The sequence below is a fragment of the Dermacentor albipictus genome, chromosome 5, assembly GCF_038994185.2.
Source record: "Dermacentor albipictus isolate Rhodes 1998 colony chromosome 5, USDA_Dalb.pri_finalv2, whole genome shotgun sequence".
NCBI lineage: Eukaryota > Metazoa > Arthropoda > Arachnida > Ixodida > Ixodidae > Dermacentor > Dermacentor albipictus.
The window spans coordinates 160,075,345-160,088,223 of NC_091825.1; positions in this window are offsets into that span (position 1 = coordinate 160,075,345).

The following is a 12,879-nucleotide window of genomic DNA, read 5'->3' on the forward strand; positions in this document are numbered from 1 at the left end:
TGCGCGGTGTCAAGCAAGAGTTATTCGGTGGCCTAATACGCAACCCACCAAAGACCGTTGCAGAGTTTCTCGCGGAAGCCATATCAAATAAAGGCGCTGCAGCAGCGAACACGGCAGTAAAACCGCGACGTGTCAACCCTATCGCGTGACCCTCTCGCTGTACTCTTGGACAGTACCGACGCCTTGCGGGAACTCATTAGGCTTGTTGTTCGAGAAGAGCTCCAAAAGCTTCAGGTGGCTCTGGAATCGGTACCACGACTCGCTCTGGCTGAGGTCGTCCGGGAAGAAATCAGGCAGGCAGTACAAGTCTCGGGGCGCAGCGAGACACCGCAGTACGAGGTACGGCAGCCACAGCCTCGCATGTCGTATGCGGAAGCTGCGCGAAGTTCCTTGTCTCCCACTGTTCACGATGCGCGTGACTTCCCGGACTATCATGGTGTGCATGCCGTTGAACAAGCAACTAACGACTTCAGGACTCGCCGCACGCCATTCATGACTGATACAAGACCACCCCGCAAGAGCGACGTATGGCGCACTGCAGACCGGAGGCCCTTGTGTTTTCATTGCGGTGAAGCCGATCACCTCTACAGGGCGTGGGTGTCCTTACCGGCGAGCTGGGCTCCGTGGATTTTCACTGAATGCGCCGTGCACGCGCAATGGTGAACGCCCCCTGGAGATTGCAGCCTACCTCGCGGACGCCAGGATCTTGTTTGGCCCCCGATTCCTTGACCCCCGGTCACCGTGAGCTGCCCGATACAGGTCTTCCACTCACCCAGCCCTGCCTGCCGAGAAAAGTGAGTCCAGCGACCTGCGGAGGTGAGGTCACTGACATTGCGAACACTGAAGATCCTCCACTACGACCACCGCGAAATGACGTAATTGAGACACAGAGAAAGCAGTGTAGTTCGGTGTCAGTGTCTTGCGAAGTACCAGTTACCATAGATGACCACGTAGTCACGGCGTTAATCGACCCGGGTGCGGACACGTCTGTTATTAGCCAGAATCTCGCTCGTATACTGAACAAAGTTTCGACGCAATTGACCGGAAGTCAGATTCGTACTGCAGGAGGGCACCTCATAACTCCAATGGGCCGGTGCACAGCACAAGTCAACATTCAGGGCTTCACGTACATCGGCGACTTCGTCATTCTTCCTGAATGTTCAAAGGACCTTATACTCGGCATGGATTTCCTTCAGGCGAACGGAGCCATCATCGACCTGCGAGAGTCCAGAGTCAGCTTCGCTACTATGCAAGCCATAGCGTACAGTAATGACAACGACCGTGACATCGCGCTTCGCGTTGCTGACGATCGCGTCACGTTGCCACCCAAGAGCATCGTGCTCACCCTTGTCCGATATCGACATGGAAGACGACGCCGAAGGAATTGCTGAGGCAAACATCCCCCTGCTTCTTGAGCGCCACATTTGCATGGCCAGAGGTCTTCTTCAGGTGCGAAACAAATGTTCAGTTGTTTTGCTAACAAACTTCAGCGACGAGTATCGGCATGTACCGTAAGGAACGACAATCGCATTTCTTCGCAAAATCAGTGATGTTACGGACATTGGCACATTGGAAATCGCATCATTTCAGCAATCTGAGTTACCCAGTCTAAAAGAACGGATTCACGTTAACGCTGCTCTCCCACACCATCAGAAAGACCGTCTACTGAGTCTCGTCAATGAATTTGCGGACTGTTTTTCAACGTTGTCCAAAGTACGGCGCACGTCCACCACAAAGCACCGCATTATTACGGATGAGTCGGCACGTCTTGTTCGTCAGCAGCCTTACAGAGTGTCTCCAGTGGAAAAGGGAGCGATCAAGCATCATGTGAAAGAGATGCTCCAAGACGACTTGATCCAGCCCTCCACAAGCCCGTGGGCCTACCCTGTAGTGTTAGTCAGAAAAAAAGACAACACACTACGCTTCTGCGTAGATTATAGAAAGTTGAACCGTGTCGCTAAACGCGATGTTTATCCATTGCCACGCATCGACTACGCATTGGATCGTCTACAGCATGCCAAGTTTTTTTCTTCGTTGGATCTTAAATCAAGGTATTGGCAAATCGAAGTTGATGAACAGGATCGTGAAAAGACAGCGTTTGTGACACCCGACGGGATTTATGAGTTCAAAGTTCTCCCCTTCGGTCTCTGTTCCGCACCTGCCAACTTTTAGCGGATGATAGATACCGTGCTTGCTGAACTCAAATGGCAAACCTGCCTCATATACTTGGACGACGTCGTCGTGTTCTCGAGCACGTTTGACGAACATCTCGCACGACTCGAGAGTGTCCTCGCTGCGATCTGTACTGCTGGCCTTACTATCAAGCCTGAAAAATGCTACTTGGGGTTCCACGAGCTCAAATGTCTTGGCCATGTCGTCGGTCGTACAGGCGTCAGACCAGACTCCGACAAGTTAGCTGCCGTCGCCGAGTTTTCGCCACCCACAGACAAGAAGGCTGTCCAACGCTTCCTTTGTTTGTGCGCATATTATAGGCGCTTCGTCGAGGGATTCTCGAGAATTGCTGAGCCTCTGACACGGCTTACACGCGACGATGTGCCTTTCATTTGGGCGGACGAGCAGCAGCAGTCGTTCAATGAATTGCGCAAGCGTTTGCAAGCGGCCTCAATACTTGCTCATTTCGACGAAGGCGCTGACACTGAAATCCATACTGACGCCAGCAATACGAGTCTTGGGTGCAGTTCTTGTGCACTGGCAAGCTGGTGCGGAACGCCCCATTGCTTATGCAAGCCGCAGTCTCACCAAGGCTGAGAAAAACTACTCAACCACTGAAAAGGAATGCTTAGTGGTTGTGTGGGCAATTGGTAAATTCCGAACCTACTTGTACGGTAGACCCTTTAAGGCTGTCAGTGATCGCCACGCCCTGTGCTGGCTTGCCAACCTGAAGGATCCTTCAGGCAGACTAGCCCGTTGGAGCCTGCGCTTACAAGAGCATGACATAACAGTTGTCTACCGATCTGGGAGGAAGCACAGCGACGCTGACTGTTTGTCACGTGCACCACTCCCTACGACATCATCGGACCCTGACCATGACTTGCCATTTGTCGGCGTTATATCGACGCCGTAAAGATGGCTGAGCACCAGTGCGCTGACCGCGAGCTGCTGCCGCTGATCTAGCACATTCAAGGAGTTGAAGGTGTTTTCCCCGTTCGCTCCCGCGCGACTTATCATCGTACTATTGCAGAACAAGGTCCTTTACAGGAAAAACTGCGGAAGCGGTCCCAATACGTACCTCCTTGTCGTGCCGTCGGCGCTGCGCTAAGATATTTTGCAAGCCTGCCATGATGAGCCATGCGCGGGACACCTGGGATTCTCTAAAACATTAGCAAGGATACGATAGAAGTATTAGTGGCCCCGGCTTTATTCTTCTGTCAAACGGTACGTGAAGACCTGCCGCGATTGTCAGCGCTGCAAGAAACCACCAGTTAAACCGGCTGGCTTTCTCCACCCTGTGGACCTTCCTCAAGCACCGTTCCAACAAATAGGAATGGATCTACTTGGACCATTCCCAGTGACCTCATCGCGCAAGAAATGGATAGTCGTCGCTACCGACTACTTAACCGATACGCCGAAACCGAAGCTATTCCGCAAGCAAACTCGTATGAAGTCACCAAGTTCTTTGTACGCCACATCGTCCTACGACATGGTGCACCGTCTGTTGTCATCACCGACCGCGGTACAGCATTTACAGTCGAACTTATGCAGGATGTTCTCCTGCTGACGCATTGCTCTCACCGCAAGAGCACGCGTATCACCCTCAAACCAATGGGTTAACGTTCCGTTAACCCATTGGTTTGAGGTCTGAACAGAACGCTGGCTGATATGCTCTCCATTTATATCGACGTAGAGCAAACGACGTGGGACGCGATTTTACCCTATGTGACCTTCGCGTATTACACTGCTGTACAGGAGACTACACAGTTTACGCCATTCGAACTTGTATACGGGTGCCACGTCACGTCCACGCTTGACGCCATGCTACCTCTGGCTGATAATAGCCCGACCAGCGAACACGTAGAAGAGTTCGTACAAAGAGCCGAACAAGCACACCAGCTTGCTCGGCATCGTATCGGGAGCCAATGGCATACCGACACCCTTCGATACAATCAGGGTCGACGCGACGTCCATTACAATAGCGGCGCCTTCGTGTGGGTCTGGACGCCCATCCGTCGCCGTGGACTCTCGGAAAAGTTGCTCCGCCGGTATTTTGGTCCCTACAAGGTTACATGCCGCCTCAGTGACGTGACCTACGAAGTCGTCCCCCGCAGTTCTGACCCCGGTCCGCCCCGTCGTCGTCCTCGCGCTGAAGTCGTTCATGTAGTGCGCATGAAACCATACTATGCGCGTACGTGAACGCCGAGATGCACCTGAGGAGCTCCATTTCTTGTCGTCACTGAAAGAATTTTCTCATGCGACCGAGACGGTCGCTTTTCGCATAGGGTGCAATTGACACAATGATGTGGGGCTCTCGCACCGCGGTACGGCGCGCACAAAGGCGGGCGCAATGAAAGACGACGAAGCGCGTAAGCTGCACGCTCTTCTTCCGGCCCGCCATTAAAGCGAAGTGTCTATTTTGTAAGACTCCGTCTTCAATCTACGTTACAATATATATATATATATATATATATATATATATATATACACTGCTACGAGGCGCTGCAGCAGCGAACGATGCGGAGAGGATTGTCGTGCGCAAGGGCTCCATCTTGTGTGCCTGTCTTCTGCCCGTTGTTTATATCATGTAAAAATATTGACACGTGTACACTATCACGTCAAGCGTCTTTTCTCCCCGTAACATTTTGGTAGAGAGTGCGGGGTTTTCACGTATCAAGACCGATCTACGCAGCGGACGCTCCTTGGCGACATTTACAATGCGAGCGCACGGCGGAGACGAGGATGCTTCAAGCAGGCCGCCAACCGTCCCTCAACCATCCGCCGCCAACCGCCCCGTCGTCTTCACACAAACGCGTGACCCAGGTACCTTTTCCGGTTCTGATAACACCGACGTCGAAGATTGGCTTCAACTGTACGAACGGGTGAGCACAACAACTAGGACCCTACTCTGACGCTAGCGAACATCATATCTTACCTGACGGGCACGGCACAAGTGTGGTTTCTGAACCCCGAACAGGAGCTTACGAACTGGGAGGTATGTAAGCGAAAGCTCATTGATCTGTTCGGCAAGCCCATTGGACGCCGTCGTACTGCGCAGAAAGAACTTGCATGCCGAGTTCAGGCTTTATTTGATTGATTGAAAACTTTAATATTCCACTGAACTAGGGTGACCGCCTCTTACCCTACACCCAGGTAGGGGGGATTACGAAGCAGTCCCCGCACGTTGAGCGCGGTGAGTCTTCACAGCCTCAACGGCCAGGTGGATTGCTCGACGCTGGTCGTCTTCAGCCTCGCTCTGGAGCAAGGCCTCCCAGGCTTCTCTACTGTCCATTTTTTCCTTGGCCCCAGGGGAGCCACCACATTCTCATATTACGTACATGATCTAGAGTATCTTTCTCCTTACAAATTTCGCAGAGGGCGTTGTTATAGTCGCTCGTCTGGGTTAAGTAGATCCAATATGGTGATGCATAATTGTTGCCCTGGAGGCGCCGCCAAATGCGAGCGTCCTCCAGAGATAGAGACCGATGCGGAGGCGGAAAGATTCTTCTTTCGGCTTTGTGATGATCTACAATTTCCCTGTACGTGATGATGCTATCTTTGAACCCTGGAACTGGCTGCTCTAGAGTTAGTTGCCCGGTGGTAGAGTGCTCGGGCGAGCTCGTGAACGGCTTCGTTACCTGGGACTTCTTCATGGGCCGGAACCCAAATAACGGTTATGTCCCTCCTAGGAGGGCTTTTGAGTTGAATTTAGAGGGCCTCTTCCTAGATTCTCCCTTTGTTAAAATTTCGGATAGTTAATTTGTTATCGCATAATATAACTCCCACTTTTGTACCCGCACAAGCGAACGCTGCTGCAACCTCCTCGGCTGTACGGGCGTTCCTAGTGCACGTGGAGCACGCTATCTTAACGCACCCGTCGCCATCAACCACCGTCTATACCGCAGCCCCGTCTCTGCCGCAAGCGGCGTCCCCGTACGCTACTTTTTGCGCCGGTGTGTTTTTAAATTTATTTACTATAGCCTTAGCCCTGTGAGCTCTCCTCTCTTTGTTGTAGATAGGATGCATATTTTTAGGTAGGGGGACAATTCGGAAGCGTTTACGCACGTCCAACGGAATGTCTCTCTTGCCAGTCAGGGCACCCCTATCGCATTGGATTCCTACCCGTTCCGTGATTTTTCTCCCTGTTTTGGACTGGCTTAATCTTTCCAACTGAGACACTCGTACTGCCTCAGTGAGCTCATCTAGCGTGTTGTGAACCCCCATTTTGAGGAGGAGGTCTGTCGAGGTCGTGTCTGGGAGCCCTAGGGCTCTCTTAACGCTCTTCCTAATGATAGCATCTATTTTCTCTTTGTCTTGTTGTTTAAACACAAGATACGGTGTGGCATACGTTATTCGGCTGGTAATAAAGGCTTGCATGAGTATGAGCTAGGAGGCTGTTCTCTTTGAGGCCCCTGCCTTTGAGTGCAACTCTCCTAAATACCGTTCAGTGCTGTGGCCATAGGGCAAGGCCGGCGTGAGGTTGAGGTCGCCGATGACTTTTGCAAATTACTCGTGAGCTCCTCGAACGATGTACCAACTCATTCACGACTGACTTTCCCGTCATCTAGTGATCACCGTCTGGACGCGCCTTTTACCATGCACGAGCTCGACGCTGCGATATCTTCTTCCCGCCGATCAACTTGTCCAGGACCAGACGGAATCACATACTCCGCGATTTGTCATCTTGGAGTAGAAGCTCGAGAGATTCTCCTGGCGCTCTACAACTCTACGTGGGACACAGAAACTGTGCCTAATCACTGGAAGTGCAGTCGTCTTGTGGCTTTGCTAAAACCTGGGAAATGCCCGCAGGATCTCTCACATTATCGACCAATAGCCTTGGCAAGCTGTGTCGGTAAAGTGATGGAGCGAATGGTACTGAGCAGACTGGAATGGCTACTCGAGAAAAGTGGTGGACTTCCTGATTTCATCAATGGATTCAGAAGAGGCCGATCATCCATTGACGGTGTGATCGACCTAGTATCTTCTGTTCAACAGGAAAAGAGACGCCGTCGCCTGGTATGCGCAATATTTCTGGACATCAAAAGTGCCTACGACAACGTCTTCCACCATTCGATTCTTCAGGCGCTTGAGGATATTGGTGTTGGTGGCCGGATGTATGCGTGGCTGCAGAGTTACCTCAGTGGCCGCACCATTTTCATGTCCACTTCGGATGGCGAGACTGATAGACATGAAGTTCGCAGGGGTGATCCGCAGGGTGGTGTCCTTAGCCCAGTATTGTTCAATATGATACTGGTGGGCCTTGCAGACGAGCTACCTGAAACAGCGCGTATCAGTACGTACGCGGATGATATCTGTATTTGGTCATCTGGGGTCACACGTCCACAAGTGCGTGCAAGGCTTCAACATGCGGTTACCATAACGGCGAAGTACTTGCGCCGTAGAGGCCTGCAACTCTCAGCTACTAAGTGTGCAGTCATGGCATTTACGCGCAAATCGATGTCAAATTATCCAATCGTTGTCGACGGAACGGCGCTCCCTTTAGTCACCCACCACAGATTTCTTGGCGTGATAATAGACCGCAGTCTTTCTTGAACCAAACATGTTACTGCGCTTAGGGCTAAACTGACCAACTTCATACACGTTCTTCGTGTAATATCAGGACTGAGATGGGGCCCCTCTGAGCGAAGTTTGCTCCAAGTGTACCAGGCACTTTTTGTGGGCTACATACGCTACAGCATGCCTGTGTTATCTAACATGGGGTCATCTTGTATACGCACGCTGGAGAGCCTTCAGGCTCAAGCACTACGGATATGTCTTGGCTTGCCACGCTGCACGTCAACTAAGGGCACAATAGCGGAAGCACGGGCTTGTCCTATCGACATATACAGGTCTTGTGAACCTGTGCGAACCTATCTTCGCCTGCTAACCAGACACTCACGCCATCCACTGTCAACGCTTCCAAGCATCAACCTTGACTGTGCTTTTTCTAAAGCTATTGCATGTCACGCAAGCATTGTACCTGCAAGATTCCAGGTAATCCCCGCGACACCTCCATGGACATTGCCAAGACCACTAGTGAGGCTTCAGATACCCGGAATTAGGAAGAAATCTCACGTTTCCTCCATTGGCTTGAAGCAGCTCACCCTGTCCCATATATTTACTTTATATAGTGGGACTGTAGAAGTATATACCGATGGTTCGGTCACGCCATCTGCCACAACGGCCGCATTTGTCATCCCACAACTTGGAATTACTCAACGATTTCGATTAGACCTCAAATCGACATCTACGGCAGCGGAACTTGCGGGAATACTGGAGGCTGTCCGTTTTATGAGAACGCAGACACCCCATAAATGGACAATATTGTGCGATGCCAAATCAGCGCTACAGGCGCTAAAATACTTTTTAAACAAAGGACCATACTATCTGCTCGTGCTGGAAATCGTCGAACTTTATCACAGTGCCGAGTTAAGTGGCCACGTGATCACCTTTCAATGGGTGCCTAGCCATTGTGGTGTTTTTGGTAATGAACTCGCTGACAGTGAGGCAAGATCGGCCTCCCCTTCCTGTGATGAAGTACGGATTGCCTACTCGCGACCTGACACCAATTCCATGATCAAGGCACTCATGCAGGACCTTACAAAGGCTTACAGAGCCCACTCTGATAACATTCACAGACGTCTACGTATGATTGACCCAGACGGTAAATTCTGTTTGTCCCCGAAGCTTACACGGAGCAAAACATCATTGCTACACAGGATTCGGCTCGGCGTTGCTTTCACCCGTCGCTACGCACACCTCATCGGCCAATCTAACAGCCCTGATTGCGTACACTGCCAGATGCCCGAAACTCTGCAACACGTACTGTGCGACTGCCCAGCATATATGCTGGAGCGAAGGACGTTAGACAGTTTCCTAGCCAGCGTTGGCAGACAACTACTTTCGGAGGAAGCTATTCTCGGCCCATGGCCTGACACTGCAATTTCAATGCGTGCCACAAAAGTATTGTTGAAGTTCCTGCAGGACACCAAGCTCGACGAGCGGCTCTAGCGAGGCAACTGTCTCACGTACATAAGCACTCACCACTTCTCTTATCATCGTCATCCATCCCAATACTTTCACTCCCCTTCCCTCTTCCCCAGTACAGAGTAGCAGACTAGAGCGTACTAGCTCAGGTCGACCTCTCTGTCTTTCCTATCAATAAATTCTATTCTCTTCTCTCCTAAATATCCCCGTGACCTGCGCCGCGTATCCTTCTAACTTCTTGATTGTTGTGAGGTTATATCCATTTCTCTGGATATACATGCCCATAATTCTGATTTCCTCCACCATGGGAACCTCATTGCCGCTTACGAAAACATTGATGGGTCTGATGACCCCAGCGCCTCTCCTTTTATATTTGGCTCAATGATTAATAGCTCCGATTTCTGTGGCGAGCACGTCAAGTCTCTGCAGGCCGCATACTCTTCCACCATATTCGCCGCTATCTGTAGTTTAAATTCGATGACTGCGTCACTCCCACTGTTAACCGAGATGTTGATATCATCTGCGTACATGCTAAATTTTATCGATTTATTCTTATTGAGTTCCGCCGGGAGACCCCTCATCGCTATGCTAAATTGGAAGGATGATAGCACCGACCCTTGCGGGGTCCCCTTGCTCCCAAGTGTGACGGGAGGGGACTTTACATCCAGAAATGTTATATTCTCCTCCCTTTGTGACAGAAAGACTTTGACGTATGCATATGCCCTATCTCCCGCACCTATCTTTTCGAGGCCTGCCAAGATAGCCTTGTGGCTAACGTTGTCAAATGCGTTGGTGAGGTCGAGGCCCAGGATCGCCCTGGTGTCAGTTGAGTCGTATCTAAGATGTCATGCTTAAGTCTGAGCATGACATCTGGTGTACTGAGCCCTGGCCTGAATCCAACCATTTCATGAGACCAGAAATCGTTCTCCTCTGTGTACCTGGTCAGTTTCGTTTGAACAACATGATCCATCAATTTCCCTACACATGAGGTGAGGGACATTGATCGCATGTTGTTCAAGCTGGGTACTTTGCCAGGCTTTGGAATGAAGACTACGTCGTCCGCCTGTTTCCATGTCTTTGGGAGTTCTCCTTTCTCCCACACCTCGTTCATGTATTTAGTTAGTGCGATGATGGACTTATCGTCTAGATTCCTGAGAGCTGTGTTTGTTATCCCGTCCGGACCGGGGGCGGATCTCTTTTTGAGGTTATTCAGTTCTGCTCTAACCTTTGTCGTGGTGATGGGGGCATCGAGATCTGGGTTGGGAGGTCCTTCGTAATCCTTAAACACCTCGCTATCTGCTTTTCCAAGATATGTCTCTTGGAGCTCGCTAAAGAGCTCGTCATCTGTGCCTACGAAGCCATGCCTCGCTCTCACCTGGTTTGTGCTCGCTTGCATTTTTGATTTCCTAAGATCGATGAGATGTCTGAGAAGGCTCCAGGTTTTTAAGAGACTCATATTGGCTTTCATCTCATCGCACTTGCTGAACCAATTCTGCTCGTTGAGCTTAATCGCAAATCTTTCGATTTCTTTGTTGAGTCTGGCTAGTTCGCGCCCGATATTCTTTTTCCGTCTTTGTGCCTTGAGTCTTTTCTCCAGGTTACTCTTTCTGCTCCAATTGTTGAGCAGTTTGCTGTCTAGCGCTGGAGGTGCGTCCTCATCCTCTGTAGTGGTAGTCGCTTGCCCTGTGTGAGTTTTAAGGAGGTGTGTCCACTCGTCTATATTGTAGATATCGTCCGGCAGCGAGGCCTCCTTTCTTGTCTCTCTGAATTTATCCCACTCCTTTAATTTTGGCTTTTTGATGAGGCGAGCCTTGACGCCTTTTCCTAGCGTGAGCGAAATAATGAAGTGATCGCTGCCTAGATTTTTGTCCTGTGCTTCTCCACGTTACTGTTCCCGCCATATGGCTCATCGTGATGTCGGGTGCAGTGTCCTTGGTTATACTGTTGCCTGTGCGTGTAGGGACGTATGGATCAGTATGTAGAGTAAGCCCTAGCGTTTGTATATCCTCCCAAATTCGTCTACCTTTGGGGTCTCTGTATGTATATCCCAATTCCTCATGAGCCGCGTTGAAGTCTCCCATAATGATGAGAGGTCTCCCATCTGCGGCTTTCAGTGCTTTGCGGAATAATGTAATGAATTTAATTTTCTTCTGCCTGAGTGTGCTGTACACGTTCAGCAGGAATATGCTATCTCTATTTTTCTTTCCTACAATAATTTCAACGAGAACAGTCTCTGCCTCGCACGGGGAGACATCATGGACTATGGTTGCATTGTTTCGCTTTACAAAGGTGGCGACTCGGCATTTATCCTCCTTGCCGCTGTCAAAGCTTTGGTAGCCCGATAATCTAACAGGGGCCTTACCCGTTTCCTGCATAGCTATGGCTACGGGTGCTTCCTGTTGGAGCTCGAGGTATTGTTGCAGCAACGTTCTTTTCCTCTGGTACCCGCTACAATTCCACTGCCAGAATGTGAACGCATTTTTCTTACCCGAGTCTTTATCCATTTCTATTAAGAATCGCTTCTATTGCCCCAATTTTCTCGCACAGCCTAGCTGTTGACGTGCCTAAGGTATCCATCGACGTGCTTAGGGCGTCTGTCTTGCAAGACTGTTGGTTTACTTGTGCCTGTAATAGCGCAATTGCTCCTCCATTCTGTAGCTGTCCTGCTTTCATAGTTTCGCTCTCCTTGTCCATTTTCATCAGCCACGTTTCAATTTTCTTTTGCCACCTCGCCAGCGGGTCGGTTTCCCCGGCCTTGCGTTTGGAAGGGGGTTGTCTCGTAAAATCAACATTCATATCCTCTTCCTCCTGTCCAGATGCAGCTGGCCCAGAAGCTGGAGGAGTGGCTTGGGGGTGGCATTTTTTGGGAGCCGCTTCGGGAGCCGCTTTTGGGAGCCCTTTCTCTGTCTTTAGTGCAATCAGCTGATTTTGGGTTTCCCTCAGCAATCGTTCTAACCTCATGTTTGCTTTCTTGTGCTCCTCTGTTTCTTTCTTAAGTAAGCTAATCTAATCTTTCTCAGCCTGGGAGCCCTTGCTACCAAAGCTTTCCAAGTTGGTATTTTCTTCTTTCTTCTTTTTCCCCCACGGGTCCTTGGGGTCCCTGGGCGGCAAGCCGGGTCCCCGGCCCTGGTTAGCAGGTCCTCAGCCCGGGTCAGCAGGCCCCTTGGCTGGAGTATGCTGGCGGCCCCCTCCGGACCACGAATTGGACCTCCTTCCGAGTCTCGATCTAGATCTCGCTCTCAACTACTGCCCCGCCTCGTCTCTGGTAGCATCCCTTGCTCTGCCTCGGTGCTCCTCTCTAAGTGCCGAGGTGGTGGCCTGGGGCTTGCCTTGAGTGGCGGCTTGCGCCTGGAGCTTCTCTTGTTCCATCTTCTCCCATAATTTTTTATTGATGATATACGGCGTGCGATGTATCTCCCGGCACTTGTCGCCTAGGCGGTGGTCTTTCTTGCATAGCAGGCATCGAGGCTCGCAGCTGTGATTTGGTTGCGGGTTTTCGGCTCCGTACACCCGACACCTGACGTCGTCGGGGTTCGGGCAAACGTCCGCCCGATGTCCAAGTTTTCCGCAGGTGACGCACACTTCATATTTTTTCTTGTATAGGTAGCAGCGTGTGGGGAAGCACCGGAGGTAAACTTCCATCGGCACTTTCCATTCTTCAAACAGGATCAATACAGATTTGGATTTCACCCCAAGTCTTCTGACTCCTATGATCGACGA